This window comes from Lynx canadensis, chromosome B2 (genome assembly GCF_007474595.2).
Source record: "Lynx canadensis isolate LIC74 chromosome B2, mLynCan4.pri.v2, whole genome shotgun sequence".
Lineage (NCBI taxonomy): Eukaryota > Metazoa > Chordata > Mammalia > Carnivora > Felidae > Lynx > Lynx canadensis.
Window position 1 is genome coordinate 6,209,524 of NC_044307.1, and position 20,841 is coordinate 6,230,364.

Below are 20,841 nucleotides of genomic sequence, written 5' to 3' on the forward strand. Positions count from 1 at the left end.
TAAATTCTATCTGTGTGTCCTTTGGGAATCCACGTGCTGTGTCCAAGTGTCCTTACCTGTAAAATGGAGCTAAAATTTTGGGAGATGATGGAGTTTTTGTAAGCATTAAATGAGATGGTGCATTTAGAATGCTTATTAGAGTCTCTAGCTCAGAGTTGGCATTTAATAAATATCTGTTCCTCTTTTTTTTTTGAAAAATCAGGAAAGGATAATGAAATAACAAATTGCTAGTAATGGACACGGAGATGTGGGTGCAGATCCCCTTCGAGGAAGGACCTGAGGCCCCGCTGCTGTAAATGTGGTCAGAAGACTGTATTTGGCTGGCGGTGCCTTCTGGGATTGCCCTGCTGCGGAGAGATACCGCATCCCTTGGGGAAGACGTGTGCCTTGATGATCAGAGTGTAGGTGTAACAGTCTTGCCGTTTAGGTTCAAAGCAGGACAGACTGTGACAGGTCATTTCATCTCTGCCGCTCTCAGTGGAGTTGAGTCAGGCTGCCTGTGTCACACTTTACCGGCACCTGCTTCCTCTCCCTCCCTTCCAGAGAGGGTGAGCTGATCTTATAAACAGCTCCAACTCTGAACTCTGGCTCAGAGTCTGCTCTCCAGATATCCCAAACTGCAGCCTTGCTTTACAAAAGGTGTTTTGAAAATACTAGCTTTTCTAACAAATATTTAATTCCAAAATATTTTTAAAAATATAAAAAAATGGGGCGTCTGGGTGGCCCAGTTGGTGAAGCGTCCAACTCTTGATTTCAGCTCAGGTCACCGTCTCATGGTTCCTGAGTTCAAGCCCTGTCTCAGGCTCTGTGCTGACAGCACGGAGCCTGATTGGGATTCTCTCTCTCTCTCTCTCTCTCTCTGTCCCTCCCTCTCTGCCCCTCCCCCCCCAAATAAATAAATAAATTTTTTAAAAGGGGAAAAAAGCCCTTCATAACTAAAGGTATTATTTCAAGGCGAGCATACCTGTCTTCAGCAGGTTAGGTTCCTTGGAAAGTCATGTAAATGTAAAGAGATGAGTTTCTAAAATAGTTTTAAGTGATGAAGTTTCATTCTTGATCAAAAGACCTGATATCCAAAATTCTGTGGAAATCATTATTAAAAACAGATTAATTATAACTGATATAATCGTTCAAGGTAGTATGATATTATCGAAATTTTCTTTAACGCCTTGTTTGGTAGCAAAACATATTTATTTAATTCAATTTATAGAAAAGATTATCCAGGAAGGTGCCTGGCAGTCTGTGATGCCTCCAAGAACGGAAGGAATCCTGGGAGAGAGCAGGGCAAGATCTTTTGAATACGTAAGGACCCGAATGGAAGAGCAGGCTAATTTACAGTGTCGCTCATTTCTTTATTTATTCAGCAAGTAAATATTTATTGAGCATGTATTAAATAACAGGTACTGGGCTAATATCGGCGGTGAGAAAACACAGATGTGTTCCTTGTCTTTTTCAGCTACTTTATGGTATGTGAGACATATCCTCACATAAATACCTACAAAATTCCAACTGTGGTAAATACTAGGGAGAAGAGGGGGATTTGTATCTCTGAGAGATTTTATAATGGAGATTTCCCTCTTCAGGATGGGTCCCAGAAGCAACTATTTAGCAAAAGCCTGAAAGATAAGTAGAAGCTAGCAATATGGAGACAAAGTAAAGAACATTTCATGTAAATGCAGGGGCATTTCCAAAGGCCCTGAGGAGAAGACAATTTGGCAAATGAAGTTTGATAAATGAAGGAATGAAAAAAGGCCAGTTTGCAAACCTCCAAAAATAAAGGCGAAGGGTTGAAGCTGAGGAAAGATGTTTAAAAAAAACACATTATCCTGAGTTGTTCAAAGTGACACAATGACTATTGTAAGGAAGGTGATCAGAGGAAATATATATGTGTATGCGTATATAATAAATATATATAATTGTATAAAATAAATGGATATTTTAATATACTTTTGAAATATTATTGGCTAACGAGAAATTAGTCTTACTAATTTCCACCAATATATTGGTGGGTGTATAAAATCGTTCTTTTTTTTAAAGATAACTTTTTTTTTAAAGTGTCTTTATTTTGAGAGAGACAGAGAGTGTCCCAAACCCTGACAATGGGGCTCAATCCCACAAATGGTGAGATCATGACCTGAACTGAAATCAAAAGTCAAACACTTGACTGACTAAACCACCCAAGCACCCCTAAAATAGTTCTTTTTTTTAAATTTTTTGTAACGTATATTTATTTTTAAGACAGAGAGAGAGGGGCGCCTGGGTGGCGCAGTCGGTTAAGCGTCCGACTTCAGCCAGGTCACGATCTCGCGGTCTGTGAGTTCGAGCCCCGCGTCGGGCTCTGGGCTGATGGCTCAGAGCCCGGAGCCTGTTTCCGGTTCTGTGTCTCCCTCTCTCTCTGCTCCTCCCCCGTTCATGCTCTGTCTCTCTGTGTCCCAAAAATAAATAAAATTTGAAAAAAAAAAAATTAAAAAAAAAAAGACAGAGAGAGACAGAGCATGAACGGGGGAGGGTCAGAGAGAGGGAGACACAGAATCTGAAGCAGGCTCCAGGCTCTGAGCTGTCAGCACAGAGCCCGACGCGGGGCTTGAACTCACAGACCGCGAGATCATGACCTTAGCCGAAGTCGGACGCTTAACCGACTGAGCCACCCAGGCGCCCCTAAAATAGTTCTAATCAGAGTGGTTGCATAGATCATTTCTGATTTCACCTCTTCCTATGGACACAGTGAAGGCACCCCTGAGCTGGGCCAATTCTCTCTGAAAGAAATCCAGAGACTGAGCACAGGCACATCAAAGTGGTGGGAAAGGCTGAGATACACCTTGACCATAATTTCCACCCATAAATACAGCACTGTGCTCTTTGGAAGGAATATCTAACGAATTGGCCGCCAAATACCAGTCTCTCAGCTTTTACTTATTTTTTATTTTATTATCTTATTTAGTACGCCTAACGAACTTTAGCATTAGTGTATATTGAAAGCATAATTTAAAAGCAGAAACATTTTGTATTACGACATGAACCTTAAAATGACCTGTGTACGATAATTATTTATGGTACATCTTCAAATTCTTTAACCCATTTCTCAGCCATGTCTGTCTCTAGTATTTTGTCAAAAGAAGAATTTTTTAAATATAGTGTTATTTTAATATTTGCCATAAAATCATCTGCAGTTTGTTGGAAAGTTGTGTTTTGTAGTCAAATAATATTGAAATAGTTGATACATTTGTCCATTTTTTCTGTAGACCATGATATTTTACTTGTGTCCACAAACTTGTTGTTTCATATCTTCATTATCATGCAGTTCAACATATTTTAAATTTCCCTTGTGATTTCTTTTTTGTTTGGCTCATGGTTATTTAAACATATTATTTATTTGTTTGTTTATTAATTTATTTTTAGAGAGACAAAGAGTGCACAAGCAGGGTAGGGCAGAGAGAGAAAGGGAGAGAGAGAGAATCCAGGTAGGCTCCACACAGACAGTGCAGAGCCCGATGTGGGCCTCGATCCCATGACCCCAGGATCATGCCCTGAGCTGAAATCAAGAGTAGGTATTTAACCAACTGAGCCACGCAGGTGCCCCTGACTCATGGTGACTTAGAATTCTATTGCTTCCTTCACTCTCTCCTAACAGAGACATTGGTGTTCAAAAGTTGGATGATAGGAGCAGGGCTTAGAAGTGATAGGTGGGAGAGGTAGATAAGTGACTGGTTATATTGAACAACTATGTTAACTGACTGAGCAAGGAAGTAAGTGACTAATAATGGGAGTCATTATTCTGTCTGAGAAATATTTACAAACAGTAATTGGGAAGGCTACAAAAATTCCATGTGAGATGGACTGGAATTGCACTTATATCCAAGTAGCAGTGAACATACCAAGCATTTGGAATTTGTATTCCAAATACCATTCTTCACTAAAAAAGAAAACCAGGAATGCTCTGAGACATATCTGAGAAAGGGAAAGGAGATGAACTGGGAGTCTCTTTTCTCAAAAGAATGAAATTTCTTTTTTTTTTAATGTTTTATTTATTTTTGAGAGAGAGAGAGAGAGAGAGAGAGAGAAAGCTAGGGAGGGGTACAGAGAGAGGGAGACACAGAATCTGAAGCAGGCTCCAGGCTCTGAGCTGTCAGCACAGACCCAGGAAACGGGACTCGAACTCAAAAACCGTGAGATCATGACCTGAGCCGAAGTCAGATGCTTAACTGACTGAGCCACCCAGGTGCCCAAGAAATTTCTGAAATAACAATGGAAGTACATCAGAAAGACCCAGGAGTCAGCTTGAAGGACCAAATCTAAGAAATTTGAGAATCAAAAGAAATAATGAGTGTATCCAAAGTTATTGACTGGAACTGGAATCCTACTGATAATAAAAAATGAATAATTATATGACATTGGGAGGAGAAAGAAAAGTCCTTCCTTGCAGTAGAATCTCAGACAATAAATGTAGGCAGAAAGATGGGCACAAGGATTCCCATTTGGTGGCCGTCTTGAGTGTTGGTTGATTCAGTCAGAAGTCACAGTGGACTGGCTGGTGGGTAGAAGTTGGAAGGTGAATGGACCGGATAAAGATTTAGCAGGGCATAACTCCTTTCTGGCTCTATAATTATTGGGCTCTCAACTTGAGAGCCGTGGCTCACATGGCTACAGATCTCCCAGACAGCTTGACTGGGGCCCTTTTGTTTTTGTCCACATTTTGTATACTGGGGCTTCCATGGGTAATGCCTGTGTGAGGATGGCTGGAGAAGCTAAAGTTGATTTCCAAGTTTGTTACATAGCTTCTGCCTTCCCCAAGGATGTGTCTTTGAAGGGGCCAGGGTGGAAGCTGGATAGCTTTCTATGAACTAACCTCACAAGGACAGAATGTCAGCTCTGCTGCATTTCATTGCCAAGCAAGTTGGTCGTGCCAGCACAGACTCTAGGGGAAGGCAAGTAGCCTTTACCCTTCAAAAAGAGGAGGAGCCAGGAATTTGCAGCCATTTTTAGCTTCTCTTTTCCAAGTAAATTTCTTCTCCATTGCGATTTTACTCAGTAAGGGCATTTTTTACAGTAATGGAATGATTCTCAAAATATGTATTCTTATTATCACCCACCTAAATCATTTTCTCTTTGAAGCATTTCCTTGTTTCAATAATTTGAAGGTCTGCTAATGGGGCCAAGGTAATTGACTCTATCATTTTGATTTTATTAGTTCATAAGAACATTTGGAACTGAAGATGAGTGAAATTAAGTATTAAAATAATCATTCCATCTAATTGAAAAGTCACGGTTCACACAGTTATAGGTAAATATAACTTTTGCAGCTACAGGTATGGAAAATTTTTATCTTAAAAATAAAATTATTTTTATCTTAGCAGATAAACTATTTATAATTTTTTATTTATAAATTATAAATAAGTTATAATTTATAAAAATATTTTTTTAAATCTATACAAATATATTTTTATAAAAATTTATAAAAATATTTATAAAAATATACAAAAATAAAATAGAAATATATAAAATATATATATAATAAACAAATAAATATAAAAAATTATAAAAATATAAAATATATTTTAAAAAATAAATTATAATTTATAAAAATAAATTATTTTTATCTCAGCAGATTTTTGACTTCTCATTTCATTTTATCTGTGACATCACTGCTGTCCCTATTCTGGATGGTAGATGTTGACAAAATCATTTTATGTAAGTTCCACATTCATTATCAGCTTGAAAAGGAAACATCATGTTAGTATTTTAAGTTTTCATTAAAGATGCAACTTTATTTTGTAATCTAATTGTTGATGGAAGATTCATCACACAAAAGTTTATAATCAATAACATCATTATAGATACACACCAAAAAACTGACAAATAATATGTAGCAAAGGAGTTAAGACTGCTCTCATAACCTCTACAGAATAAATGCTAAGCTCCCATACTTATTTTACAAACACCTGTAGTTTCCTATTTTTTTGTTGTTGACGATGCCAACTGGCAGCCTGGAGGCTTCACGCTTATCGTAGACCTCGGTGATCTGTCTCTAGCTGCTTGTGTCTGAATGCATGTTTTTAAACAGCAAAAACCCCATGTTGTAATTGAAAGAGAGGTGTTGTGTTGAGTCAGAGAAAGGGAGATGAGTTTTTGCTGGTTGCATTACAAATGTAATAGACTTTAGAGCGCGAACTCTATCTACTGCTCAGGAATGCCACACGTGACCAGATGGACATTTGGCAGAAACTGCAAATACAATCAAACACATCCTCATTTTTCCCCTGGCTTTTTGAGAGAGAGACACAGAGAGAGAGAGAGAGAGAGGCAGGGAGAAAGGCAGGGAGAGAGGGAGAAAGAGAGTCTGAAACAGGCTCTGTGCTGTCAGCATAGAGCCCGATGTGGGGCTTAATCCCACGAACCTTGAGATCGTGACCTGAGCCAAAATCAAAAGTCTGATGCTTAACCAGCTGAGCTACCCAGGCACTCCTCCCCCTGGATTTTTAAAAATGCAACTCTTAATAATGCTACTTTATTAAACATTCAGAAATCAAGGGACAGCTGGGACAACAGGTCTATACCAATATCACGCAAGGAAATTGAGATAAATGATATTCTACAAGAGCAAAATGAAGAGTCAATTATTTTATTTTATTTTGTTTATTTATTTATTTATTTTTTCAACGTTTATATATTTTTGGGACAGACAGAGACAGAGCATGAACGGGGGAGGGGCAGAGAGAGAGGGAGACACAGAATCGGAAACAGGCTCCAGGCTCCGAGCCATCAGCCCAGAGCCCGACACGGGGCTCGAACTCACGGACCACGAGATCGTGACCTGGCTGAAGTCGGACGCTCAACCGACTGCGCCACCCAGGCGCCCCAAGAGTCAATTATTTTAACTGCATCACATTTTGAAAGGATCATCCCAGTGTACTGTGAAGAAAGCATTGAAGGCAGAAGACAGGATACTGAGAAACCAAACCACGTGAGAAGTTGTCATCATATACTGGGTGACAGATGAACAATGTTGATGGTAGCAGGGATGGTGGAAAGTAGATGGGCTTCTACTGAGGACATAGAAGCAAAAGGATTTTGTTCTGTGTTGGTGTCTGGGGCATGACTGAAGGTTTTCATAATGGCAGCCATGTATATGGCTTTCATAACCGTGTGAGTGATTCTTTCATTCTCACTCAGGAGGAGACCCCTAGAAAAGGTCCAGAATTGTAAGAGGACTACCTTTGAGGTGAGATGGCTTTTCTCATTCAAAAATGTCAGATGGTTGATTATAGGAGTCTGGGATGAATGAGGATAGAACACCCTTAGACACACAAGTTTTAAAATGAGAACTTAAAGTTTCGTCTGGTGAGTGAAATTTTCTCAGTCAAGTAGGAGACAGAACTTTTACTGCTAATGGGTGGAGGTGAGGGTAGGAAGTAAGAGACACGGAGAGACATAGCAAAACAGAGACAGAGGTTAGGATACTGAAATTAATCGTTGTTACTGCCTTGAGCAGGTGCATGAGTGGGTCAGGAAGAGCACCACGGGGACATGGGAGTTTTCTATGTGGCGATGCAGGCATACCGAGCTAAGTGCGATGAGCGTGAATCCCCCTAAAATCCAATCACTGTACGCTGAATTAGAAAAAGAGGGGGACCCCCTGTTATTCATGGTCTTTGTTGATTGCATTTTAAACAGATCATGTCTGTTGTGAATCAAATTCCCTTTTTGCTGATTAATGTTTGAAAAATACTTACATATTCTTTGATGAGCTGAGCTGAAAACAGCTTCTAGTTTTCCTACTCCTGATTGGCATTGGCGCTTTCTGGCTTTTTTCAAAAAAATTTTCTTAAGTGTTTATTCGTTTTTGAGAAAGAGAGAGACAGAGCATGGGCGTGGGAGGGGCAGAGAGAGATGGAGACACTGAACTCGAAGCAGGCTCTAGGCTCCGTGCTGTCAACACAGAGCCCGATGCAGGGCTCGAACTCCTGAACCGTGAGATCATGACCTGATTTGAAGTCACACACTTAACCGACTGAGCCACCCTGGTGCCCCCGGACTGGGCTTTTTAAATTGCTATCAGATTGAGGGCAGCATTCAACAGTAGGCTAAGAATCAGGGACCAAAATATCTGTGGCTCAAACTCAATCATATCAGTTTGTGTTTTCTTTTTCCTGGCCCCTGAGTTCTAGAAGAGAGGGAGTAAAGAGACTGTTTTCTAAATCCCTGGATCCATTTGCAGCATAGGTGAAGAAAATGATTTTTAGCTATAAGTGTTTATTCATGCACTTAAATGTACTCTATGCTCTATTATAAATGAAGTTGGAGTCCATATCTGTCAAGGTGATGTTGATAGAAAATAGAGTTCTATCCTATTAGAGCTTATGAATATTGCTTCAAGGGGACAAATCCTACAGATTGTGCCACAGGTCAGAGGCCATTCTAAGTCCTTAATGCCACTCACATTTCAAATGTAAATAAAGAAGGAGCAGAGTTAGTTACTATGGATGACATTTGAGTATCTGGGGGAAAAAAAAGCTGATTGTGAACTTAAGAGACAAAACTAACCCAACTTCTAATCCCATCAGTCATTTTTTAGATGCTAAAACATATTTTAGAAAAACCTGGTCTGAATATCTTCCAGTCTTAAATAGAAGCTGTACGTACAGTGAGGCTTTCTACCCCATCAAATGTCATTTATGTCACAGTCCTTAAAAGCTTTTACCCTTACCATTTTTTTAAACCTTTTAGTTTGACAGGGAGCTGCAGGATGCTTCTTGTACGTTGAACCCCCACCATCTATCTTGTCCCAAACCAATGTGGCCAAGGAAATGCGGGGGGGTGGGGGGGGGAGGCACGGAATGTCATTCTTTCACTGAGCTCTGCCCAGACCACTGGCGATAAAGAAAAAAGAAGTTTTGAAACTCAATTTAGAGAAAATTGCGGTTAACGTTTTGAGTTACCACTGTCATATTCATTGGATTTTGATATTCAGTTTGCATTTCCCTCCCTCCCTTTTATTTATTAATTGCAAAAAAATCAGGCATCCATATGGGGACCTCTGACGCTTCCGCATGTCAGAACTGAAATACAGCAAATCCATGTGCCAAACTTACAGGCGTCATTTACTCTTAAAACTCCAGGAATCTGAACGATTGGGTAAAATTTCTATGTAATGGGAGATCGTCCTTTGAGAGAGACCCCTGTCTCCGCAATGGACTAGAACTAGAAATGAAGAATGTTCACAGATAGTCAATGATTGAACCTTTTTTTTTTTTTTTTAACTTCAGAAGCATTTTAAAATTACAAACTACAAATGAATTTGAAACACTGCTAATTTGTAAGCCTGCTGGCTGGCGTTGCGGTGGGTGTGGGGATGTGAGGGGGGCTGGGTGCAGTGGGCGCAGGAATCTGATGGGCGCAGAAGTCTGATGTCTGACGGGGGTGGGAAGAAGAAAGAGAAGTCAGCTGCCAAAGGGGAGAAATAGGTAAACACGCACCTCCCTTGTGTGGGGAGGGCTGCGTTCGGGAACAATGAAAATCTGTCACAACCAGGAAAACTAAGTAATTGCTTTAACCTGCTGAAGATCCCTTTCCTGGGTAATCTGTTTAAATCATGAAGTCCATTTCCATCCACCGCAGCCTACTCACAGGTGCGATGAGGGCAAATACCACGCTGCTTTTAAGGCCCCTGGCAGCGCTCCCTGGGAGGCTAGAAAAAAGATGCTGAGGTGCAATTGTGAATCCAAAGATACCATCTAATATCTGGTGCAATTTATTTTTTTAAGGAAAGCTGTAGCCTATAATTCATTTGTGAAATACAGCATTGATTTGGTCTCTGATAGAAGAAATAGATTCCGCAGGTGATCTGCACACTTTGTAAACTTATTTCAGCAGACACTCAGACGTTTATCATACGTCATGATGGTGATTGTCCCCTTTCCAATTTTCTATTGTGATTTTTCTTGGAAAATAACAAATTCAGGCTACTTTCCTACAGTTAGGTGGACATAACGTTCGCAAATAAATCTCAAGGGTGACAACGGGAATAGAATGCTTAGTTGGGGACGCCTGGGTGGCTCAGTTGGTTAGGTGTCCGACTCTTGGTTTCGGCTCAGGTCATGACCCGAGGGTCGTGGATGGAGCCCTGTGGCAGGCTTCATGCTGAGTGTGGAGCTCACTTAAGATTCATTCTCTCTCTCTCTCTCTCTCTCTCTCCCTCCCCCGCCCCTCCCCCTGGCTCTTGGGCATGCTGTCTCTCTCTTGCTCGCTCGCTCACTCAAATTAAAAAATAAATAAATAAAAATTAAAAAAAATAAAAGCTCTATTGGTGGTAGTTTTCCATGAAACTCGGGTATGGAATGTAATCGTTATTAATACTTTCACATAATAGAAATGTATGCTTATAGTCACAATTCCATAGAAATCATCCTAAACTTTAGTTAGCACTAAAATTGCCCTGAGAACTCGTGTGAATGTTTCAGACATACACTCTTCACTATTTTCTGAAGGCCTTAGCTATTCCCCATTAAAAAAAATGTTTTGTGTTTCAGAGTAGAAGCATTCTGTGGCCAATGCCTGTATTTCACAAGCTTGGGAACTTTACTTAGGGACACACTGTCTCTGGCGTTGGTAGACTCACATATCTACACTCATTTGTTCATGCGAAACACATTCTTTGTGCCATGTACTGTAGAGGACACACAATTATTTAAAAATAAACCAGTCCTCCCTTCAACGAGTAAACAACCTAGAAAGAGAGAAAAATAATGCAAACAAAACATGATATTCCTATGCAGTGAAATAGGGGTTCTGCGGAAAAAAGTCTAGATTAGAGAGGGAGGCTTTTAACTCCTCCCCTCAGCCCCAGACTTTTCTATCCAACTGCTAGTATGACATCTCCATTTGAGGTCCTGTATACATCTCACACTTAGGATGCAGAGAACCGGGCCCGTAATGTTTTCCAACCTTATTCCTCCTCCAGTTTTCTTCAATTCAGTATCAACCTCACCCAGTACAAAATATGTGAAGTCATCTTAAGCTTCTCCCTCATTCTCGTGCACCATGTCAATCCATTAGCAAGTGCTGTGGGCCCCACCTTATCCTTCGCTGCGATTTGGTTCCAGCTCCAATGAGTGATGCAACAGTCTTCTACCTCCCCCCTGCCCCCCCAAAGGCCCACCACTGATTCCCTGTATGCATTTTCAGTGAAGCAGCCAGAGTAACTTTGTGCCTTACCCAACTCAGGACTCTCCAGTGGGTTGCCATTTTGGGTTGCTCTCAGGACAAACCAAACAATCATCCATGAGAACCTATGAAAATCTAGTTGCCTCTTTCTTCTTTGGCCTCAAATCTTCATATTCTCCATCTTGGTCATTCTAATGCAGACACGTTTACCTCCTGTGTATTCTACAAATGCTAGAGACGTGCTCCTGAGCCGGGGCCTCTGCTTGGAATGTTCTTCTTGGAACTGTCTGCACCCTGGCTCGAATACCATGGATGTTTATTTCTCAGTCTCATAATAGTCCAAAGCAGGTGATCCTGTTGGGAAGAATTCGTGGTTGATAGAGTACTTTTCTCCATGTGGTGATTCCATTCTCTTGTATGAGTCAACCATCCACGAGGGCAGGGGCCTCCCTGCTGGCCAAATCTGGCCCACACGTGTGTTTCTATTTTTGCCCCACAATACTATATTTTTACATTTGTAAGGGGTTGGGGGGAAAACTCAAAAAAATGTATGTGGCCCACAAAACCTTAAAACATTTGCTAATCTTTGGTCAAAAGTCTAGGCTGTAGATTGGAGCCAAATTAAATGTAGTCATCTAAAAATCTTAAAGACGCCTGTATGTTTGCTTGTTTGTTTATTGTTACCAAACCCTTTAAACATGAAAAGGAAAAAAGAACATTCTTGTTTGTGAGCCATACAAAAGGAAGCAGAAGCCATCGTTTGGTGACCTCTGCTCTAACCATTTATTCACTTTGGAGATAAACTCATTTTTTCTAGGCTTCAATCCCAATGGACACAATGGAATAACCTGTCAGCTTAATACCCTCACCTTGTGCTAAGAGTGTGGTTTGCTAGTTACGGGGCAGAGGAGAAAGTGTTTATTTGCTCTTCTGTGTCTCTCTGTGGCTCCAAGTGCTATGCTTTCCAGCCACGGACTGGTGGCCAATAAGAACCAGAATTATGGCACTCCAAGTTCCTAGGCAGGCTGTGGTGATCATTTTTACCTGAGCTTCAGTCTTACTTTAGTAGTCTGCGGGGGGAGGGGTAGCTACAGGGAAAATAATTACTGTGCAAGTCAGGACAATGAACCCTGGTGAAAAGAGGACCTTCCCCCCATATGTTCTGATAAAGCTTAGGGCATAACACACCTGTCAGTTTAAATATATCTCTCTCTACTGTGGTCTCTGTATTCATGCCAGCAACATTCACTGTGAATTGTAACATTTCCTTACATGTATGACTAGAATGATAAAAATAACAACCTTGTGCTAATAGAATTTATTTACTTTGTCTTGAATTTCAAGCGCACTCGCCCACAGTGAAGATATGAGATTGTTACAAGCTGAACCAATGGTTGCCATTGTTTGGAAAACAGGAGAAATAAAATTTTCCTGAGTGTTGGGGAAATAAATATTTGAGTGGAAAAAAAGGAAATGGAAACTGAATTGGCCAAAATAAAAGTCATGAGGGGAAAGTTTCCTTTGTTCTCCTGTGAAGTGAATTAATATCAGGTGATGTTTAACTTAACAACGAGGACACTGGAAAAGAGCTGGCAGCGGAGTTAGGTCAGTTCATACAAGTCCTCATTTCCAAGACTGAGACTGTTGGAACATCCAGGATTAGACTGTAGTTAAACCAGCACAGGTAGTATGTTTTCGGTTGGACTCAATATGAATCTGGGGAGGGCCTGTAAGTTCCAGGCATGTTGCTAGTGGATACGGGTATATTAATAATTAGGTTACCACCTATAGGCTATTGGAGAAGACAGCACTCAGGAAGCCCATTATGATACAACGTGGTCACCACTGCAAACACAGACACAAAAACAGAAGACTCCTCAGGTGGTACTAGCCTGGGAATACACTGATGTGGATTCAAGCTCCCACTTTGCTGTGATGGCCGTGGGCAAGGTATGATGGGCTTTCTCTGCCCTGTCTTCATCTGTAATATTGGGAGAATAATCACTATCTTACAGGTTTGAAAGGATAGATAGGTAAATGATAGGTACTTAATAGGTGTCTAGATGTATGAATAAAGAGTTACTAGAAAGTAGACAGATCAGTCTTCTATGTGATAACATTTAGCATAAAGAGTGCACAAAAGAGGAGTTTCTTCTTTTCTTCACCCGATCCTATAGCTGGATGGACCTAACATACGTCAACATATCAAAGGAGAGATTAAAAGCAGTCAGCAGTATTTTCCCATTGGTATTATACTTGTTGGATCAGCACTCTATATTTTCATAGTTACTTCATAAATTTCAAAACTATCTTATTTTTGGAGCTACCTGCACTTACCAACTCACCTTTCTTGACACCATTTGAGTAACAGAAGGGCTCCCGCATTTGTGAGTAAAAGGCAGTTTTCCCACATATGACTCCAGTAGTACCCGCAATGGTGTCATTAAATGCAATAAACCCATCTTGTTTTCGTGTTTTGTAGGAAATATGTTTCTTTTGTTCCTATATTAAAGTAATTGGAGTGTGGTTATTTTTTTCCATCTCTGCCTTTAGCTATTGGGTTTTTAAAATTCTTTTGATGATCATGTATTTGTACAGACGTATCATCTGCAAAATACCTTTTAATCAATTATTGGCTATTCATAGTATAGTAATTAGCATATGTGTGAAAATGTATGGTTTGAACATCTACTTGTTAACATCATGACAAATACGTATCCCTTGTTTATTTGAAATATCAAGAGGTCTTGCAATGTATAGCTTATTATAAACGTTTGAGATTTATATTACAGATGTGTTTTACTGTGCAATATTAGAATATTTGGAAACACATTCATTATGGGATCCCACATGACTTGAATTAGTAGGATCCTTCCAGCAGACCATATCAATGTTGTCTCCCGGCTGTGTGTTTTACTGTCGCAGGATTAGATGGGAGAATCTATCTCACGATTATCAGTGAATTCAAAAGGGAACTATGAGTTACCTTTGAGTGCAAAAATAAATACGAAAGAAATGAAAAAGTAACTTGTTTTATCCCATTCTCCAGGCAAGCAGTATATGCCTAAGCTAGCCAACGAGATCACTTTCTTTCCTGTATTGTTATCTTATGTTTATGTGCACAGGCCTCAGTAAGTCTGTAGTGCGGTTTTCCAGCGTATCCGAAACCTGGCCATCGGAGGTGTGTGTGTGTGTGTGTGTGTGTGTGTGTGTGTCTTTCTCTAATTACCTTTTTGGATACAGTGAGGCTGCTAAAGTTTCTCAGGACTGAGTTCTAAAGGATGAGAAGAAACAAGAGGAGGTGACCGTTTCAAAATGGGAGAGATATAAATTGAATGTTGTGTGTCTAGAAAAAAAAATGCAGTTATCTGTAGCAAGGGATGTTGGGAGCACAGCCCGAAGTCACACTGGCCAGGGACCCCGTGCATGGAGATTTGGGTCTGACCTTAAGGCCATCTGGCTGCCACAGGAGCTCCTTGCACAAAGGAAGAAAGGGCAGCCAGCTGGGTAGCATGTCACCCGCGCCTATGAGTCAGGTGGGGAAGGGAGACTGGAGTAAGGGAAGTTGGAGAGAGATTCTGTTTGGCTATAAAGCATGTTGGGCAGTAGCAAGAATAAGTATTTCCCAAATCATTGTGGAGGAAAGTGGCGTTCCTGAGAGGAGAAAATTGGGAAAAACAAGTGGAACAGGCTGGAGGCTCTCTACTGAAATGTGATAACACTGATAAGTGTTGCCAGCTGTCATATTCGGCATATTCCAGAGAGCACTGCTCATCTCTGGGAATATACTTCCCTAATTTGTACAAATGAAGCCATCACGTTAGCAATGAGTCTGACTAGTGCTACTGGAAAAGGTAAGGTCGGGATACTGTGCAGAACACACTGCAAGGCATCTTAGCAAGCTGGCCATTAAAGAAGGGTTCCAGAAAGAAGCGAGCCAGAGCTGAGTCCTGGAGAGAACACAGGAGTGAGCTGGGGGCTAGGGGAAGGGCCGGGGGGCAGTGGGGGTGGCAAGCCCACTTCACCTGGGTGTCCTGCATCCCTTCCTAACAGATGAGCAAAGGTGGAAGGAACAGTAAGGTGGGGGAGGGGAGAAGGGAAGCAGAAAGGTAAATCACAGAGATAAGCAAATCCGCAGCAGACTATATTTGTTCTTTTCCACAGAATGAATGGTATAGTGCGTATTTCACAGCTCAAAAAAATTATCCTCGCCTTCAGAACACCATTACTTTGAGATTGGTTTTAAAATATCAGAATTCTCAGCATTTCTCAATCTCGCATATACTGGCTGCCTATGGATGATTTCTGAGTGCCTGACACAGAATGTACCATAATAATAACAAAATTATTTCCATGCCTTCAAAAAGCCTATAGTCTAGTGTCATGAGGAATCACTACTTTAAGTGGCCATTTTTTTAAATAAAATGCACTTCCTGGGATGCCTGGGGGCTCTGTCGGTTAAACCTCAGTCTGTTGATTTTGGCTCAGGTCATGATCTCCTGGTTTATGGGATTGAGCCCCGCATTGGGCTCTGTGCTGACAGTGCAGAGTCTGCTTGGGATTCTCTCTCTCTTTCTCTGCCCCTCCCCCCATCAAAATAAATAAACTTTAAAATAAAATAAAATAAAATAAAATAATGCACTTCCTCTTTTTAAAATCACTACCAATGTAATTCTCATTTCCAGTCCCTGACCTCACTAACAACCCATTAAGGAATGATGCCACAGGGGCGCCTGGGTGGCGCAGTCGGTTAAGCGTCCGACTTCAGCCAGGTCACGATCTCGCGGTCCGTGAGTTCGAGCCCCGCGTCGGGCTCTGGGCTGATGGCTCAGAGCCTGGAGCCTGTTTCCGATTCTGTGTCTCCCTCTCTCTCTGTCCCTCCCCCGTTCATGCTCTGTCTCTCTCTGTCCCAAAAATAAATAAACGTTGAAAAAAAAAAAAAAAAGGAATGATGCCACAGAATTCAGCAGTAAAGAACCACATTTCCAAAGCACCAATGAGTATTCTAGACTTCTGTCAGCCACATCAGATGGCAGCCCAGAGTCTGAGAAACAGGAGTTCACAAATGTGGCTCTTCAATTGTGGTGCTGGAAATTTCCATGAGAGTGGCTTTCCTACAACAGGCCAGGCTACAGACTCATTCTGCTTCAGGAAAAACAGCTTTTGAATGATAAAGGTGAAAGACGACCATACTTGATTTTTTTTTAACTGACAAACTCCTAATTTTGTAAGAAAAGAAATGGAGACCAAGACGTCTAGATGATTTACTTAATATCACACAGCTAATGAGATAGAGTTTAGATTATAAACTACATCTTCTGACAATGTTCCCTTACCATTACCATATTACCTCAAGTTATTCAGTGCAGATCTGAAAAAAGAAAAGAAAACGAATAGGTTTCAGAAATTATTTCTTTGGTTATCAGAGATAAATTTGAGAAAAACAGTAATTGTGAATAGAATTTGATTCAACTATTTTTGAACAGGTGCTTCTGTTTGTAACAAGGAAAAAAAAGAACCTGTCTCTAGTCAATTGAACAAGACTATTATGTGACCAGAAATGCAAATTGGAGCATCAATCAGCCCCGTCTCTTTCTGTGTTCTCTGAAAAACCTTTTGTTTCTAAGTAGAAATTAGCTCGAGAAAAGAGTCCCTTTGCTTGAAAGGCAAGGCAACAGGTTCTCAGGCTCTTTCCTGCTTCCCTCTCCCTCCTGCTCCTGCTTTTAACGTCCGGGTGGTACAGGTATATTTTCCTATTGGCATGACATTCCTATTGGGCAGCTTTCACTTTATTTTGAATACCTGCAGGACAGTCCCGGAGAAAGCGGAGGGGGAAGAAACGGTGAAAAAAGAAACACAGGAGAGAAGAAGCAAGAGAAATCTATTCCCATTTGGAAAGTGCTGATCATGATAAGAGCCACGAAGGGCACAGGGGGATATAGAATATTAAGCACAGAGAAATAAAAATAGTCCGGACTCTCCTGAATGGGGCATAGGAGAAATAAACAATGCTACTTCGTAGTAAAGCAAACAGACTGGAAACAGTAATGGAAATGAAACCCAGCCACGCATCTTAGCAAGTCCCCAATGGAAAGGGGAAAAAAATGGATTTGGTCATTTCTCGCTGAACTTATTGGACGGGCCCATTTCAAATACAAAGAGCAGGTGGCCGTTGACGGCAACACTCTCGGCTTTCCTTGTCTGATCCAGGAGCAGTGTCAACACCACACTATTCCTTTCGTCCTCCTTTTCCTACAACCTCCTACTGTAGTTTCATGCCAACTCAAGTCCTGCAAGATCTCGTTTTCCAAGCGGACCCTTCAGCGGCCACCCGGATTAGCACAAACGACCACAACCACAGCAGCCCGTCAACGTACAGGCAGAGACATTACGGTGACTTTTATTTCCGACTTTAATCTCAAGTTCAAACATAAAGCCTATAGCTACAATCTCAAGAATAGATCAATGTCAAAGGTAGCAAAGGAGGTCAAACTGAATGCAGAGAGAGCTTGAGGCAACTAGAAATTATATCAAGGTAGCGGGTATCGTAATTCCATTTCATGAATACTTTAGAAAGCAGGGACTGGGTGGTCCCCAAACCATTTAAGGCTTTTATTGCTTTGCCAGGCAGCCTGCAAAGACTCTCAGCTGTCAGACATTAGCACCTTGAAGGCTCTCCAAGGTTGGTGAAGCTTTCAGTTCATTCGTTGTTCTGTCTGTAGAGGAGAAGTTGGGTTTGTAACAGAGATTCTGGGGCACTGATATGTTGGTTCCTGATAGCAGAATCATGGCTGTTAATGCACAAGCCTCGGGGCTGCAGGGGAAGACACAAACTGTGCATGCACACATTTCAGGCAATTCAACACGTTGAACACATTCAAGCCAGTTTACTGCATAAAAGTATAACAAATGGAAAGAGAGCAGGAGCAGAGGAAGAATGAAGGAAAACAGAAAGGCCGTCAGGAAGGAAAACAAAAAGGTAAAATGAATGAGGACGGCAGAGAGAGGGAGAAAGGACACAGCAGAGAAACAGGGTGGAAGTCGGAATTCGGTGGGATTCAACTATGAAGACACTGAGCTGTAGAATTCAATTTTTCAACAGTAAAGTTATCTCTATAGGCGTCGAACTAAAGGTCATTACTGAAAAAGCTGTGGTTGTGAAATTAATAGTAAGAGTCCATTTAGGTTTTTAGGACAAGCAACTTGAGTTTTAGCTTGTAAGGAAATCCATAGCTTTTCTTCTATACTTAAAAGTTTGATACGAGATGATGCAGGACAAGGAAGTAGGGATGGCCGGGTGGGGGACGCAGGGGGTGGGGACAAGCATGGCGCATGCGCAAAAGGGACTCTGGCGATGTAACGGTTCCAAAAAGTCTTTGGTGTACTGCTTTGCATTTCGATGAGAAAAGTTTAAAATAGTGAAATGAATTATTATGAGATATCTGCTTGCACAAGTAGTAACCTATACTCCAGATGACTGACGTCTATGGTCCTAAATCTATTTACCAGTTAATTTTCACATTCCATCAAAACTGAAACATAAGATCCACATGATGAGCGCCTTGAATGTGACACTTTCCCTAACTATCATGCACACATGCACACGCACACGTACACTCACGGACACACACGCACGCACACACTCACGCAAAAGCAAAATCCATGACCTAATGAAGCAGTGCCTTTAGGGTCACCTGGGTGGCTCAGCTGGTTGAGTGTCCGGCTTCGGCTCAGATCACGATTCTGTGGTTCACAAGTTCAGGCCCCGCGTCGGGCTCTGTGCTGACAGCTCAGAGCCTGGAGCCCGCTTCAGATTCTGTGTCTCCTTCTCTCTCTGCCCCTCTCCCGCTCGCTCTCTGCCTTTCTCTCTCTCAAAGATAAATAAACATTACCAATTTTTTTTTAATGAAGCGGTGCTTTTGATCCCCTCTTTCAATCTCTATCTTTATTTTTGAGATTCACCATTCAGTTATCTTTCAGTGGCATGAAAATACTCTCCTAATGATTCTGGTGAAGAGCAGGATATAGTTCCATTCAGCTCTCAGAATTCTAAGGAAATCACGCCCAGGGAGACACTGGACACGGGTCTAGAAGGTGTGATGTTAACATGGGTTGTCTGGTAGGCAGATTCGAGGTGATCTTATTGTTTTTCTTGATGCTTCTGTGCATTTTCCAAATTTTCTGCGTTTTGGAAATTGCCATTATAATCTATCACGATTTAATGAGAATGCGTCGCTGGTGTCATTATTCTTATCTGAGTGAAACGGAAAGTGAACCCTGTGTTTCATGCTCCAGTGAACACTCCTCCTCTTTGAAATCTTAGACCTTAGTGGGGGTTCTCAAGTTTTATTTTATTTACTTTTCTGCCCAGCCTAGGATTATGTCTGAGGGATGACTCCACAGTGTCTCCAAGGCTGATCAGTACTAGTTTGTAGCCGCCTTCGAGGAGGTCGAGTTCAGTACTGATTTCACTTAGAAAGTGTGCATATACTCTCACACACACACCATCCTCTCACAACTAACACTCTGATATACTTAAAAAAAAAGTTAAGTGTACCGACATATTGGACCAAATGGAAAATCCGTGGCCGCAATAACTACACAGACTGCTTTTTAAAAACAAAAACGAGTTTCACGCCTTTACTGATCCAAACATTGCAAGTGAAAAACTTGGGCCCAGCCCTTCAGCTGGTTTGTAAAACGATAAAAATATGCCTGATATCTAACCCACATAAATGTTACTTCATTCAAGAAGCTGACTGTCTATCATCTCTTCAAGTATTTATAATATTCATTAAGGTGAAAGACAAAAGGAGAGATGGAAAATCTTTGAGCGTCTAAGAGTTCAAACATTTTTTTTTAACGTTTATTTATTTTTGAGACAGAGAGAGACAGAGCATGAACGGGGGAGGGGCAGAGAGAGAGGGAGACACAGAATCGGAAACAGGCTCCAGGCTCTGAGCCATCAGCCCAGAGCCTGACGCGGGGCTCGAACTCACAGACCGGGAGATCGTGACCTGAGCTGAAGTCGGACGCTTAACCGACTGAGCCACCCAGGCGCCCCTCAAACATTTTTTTTTAACATTGCAGTATTGTTCATCAACGAGACTAGGAGTAATGAATAGGCCTGTAAGTTGGGAAACCAAGTAAAATGCATCGCTTTCTTTCTTTTTTCTCAACGAGTTAAGGGAGAATGTTGCAAGAAGTCTTTCATCATGGTGAAAGTTTCGTCTTCCCGAGATTTGCTATATGTAATATTTGAGATAGTAAGGACGGGATGCATCTAGTGTGATTCCTTTAGAATGTCTTGCCTAAAAGCCATGTGTTAAGTTATAGATTCAGAATACAATCCCTGCATGTAAGGCAATGGTCTCATGTTTGGCCCCTCCCATGGTGAGCCATACCTTCCTCCTCATAAGAGCAAAAGGTTGAGAAAGGGTGATTGCAAGACTGATAGGAACTGAGATACACCGCTGAGGAGGCGAGCACGCTAGTCTCCTGTATTCCTGTTACAGTCTGTAACACCCCTTGCCCACTGCAGGCAGACGGTCCATGTAAACGCCAACAGAGTCTGTGTCTCAGTTTCTTCACCGGAATGTTCCAGCCCAGATCATCACAGAAGAGTGGTAATTCTGTGAGTTTGCTTTTTAGCCCAACATGGCATACGATGATATGATGTTC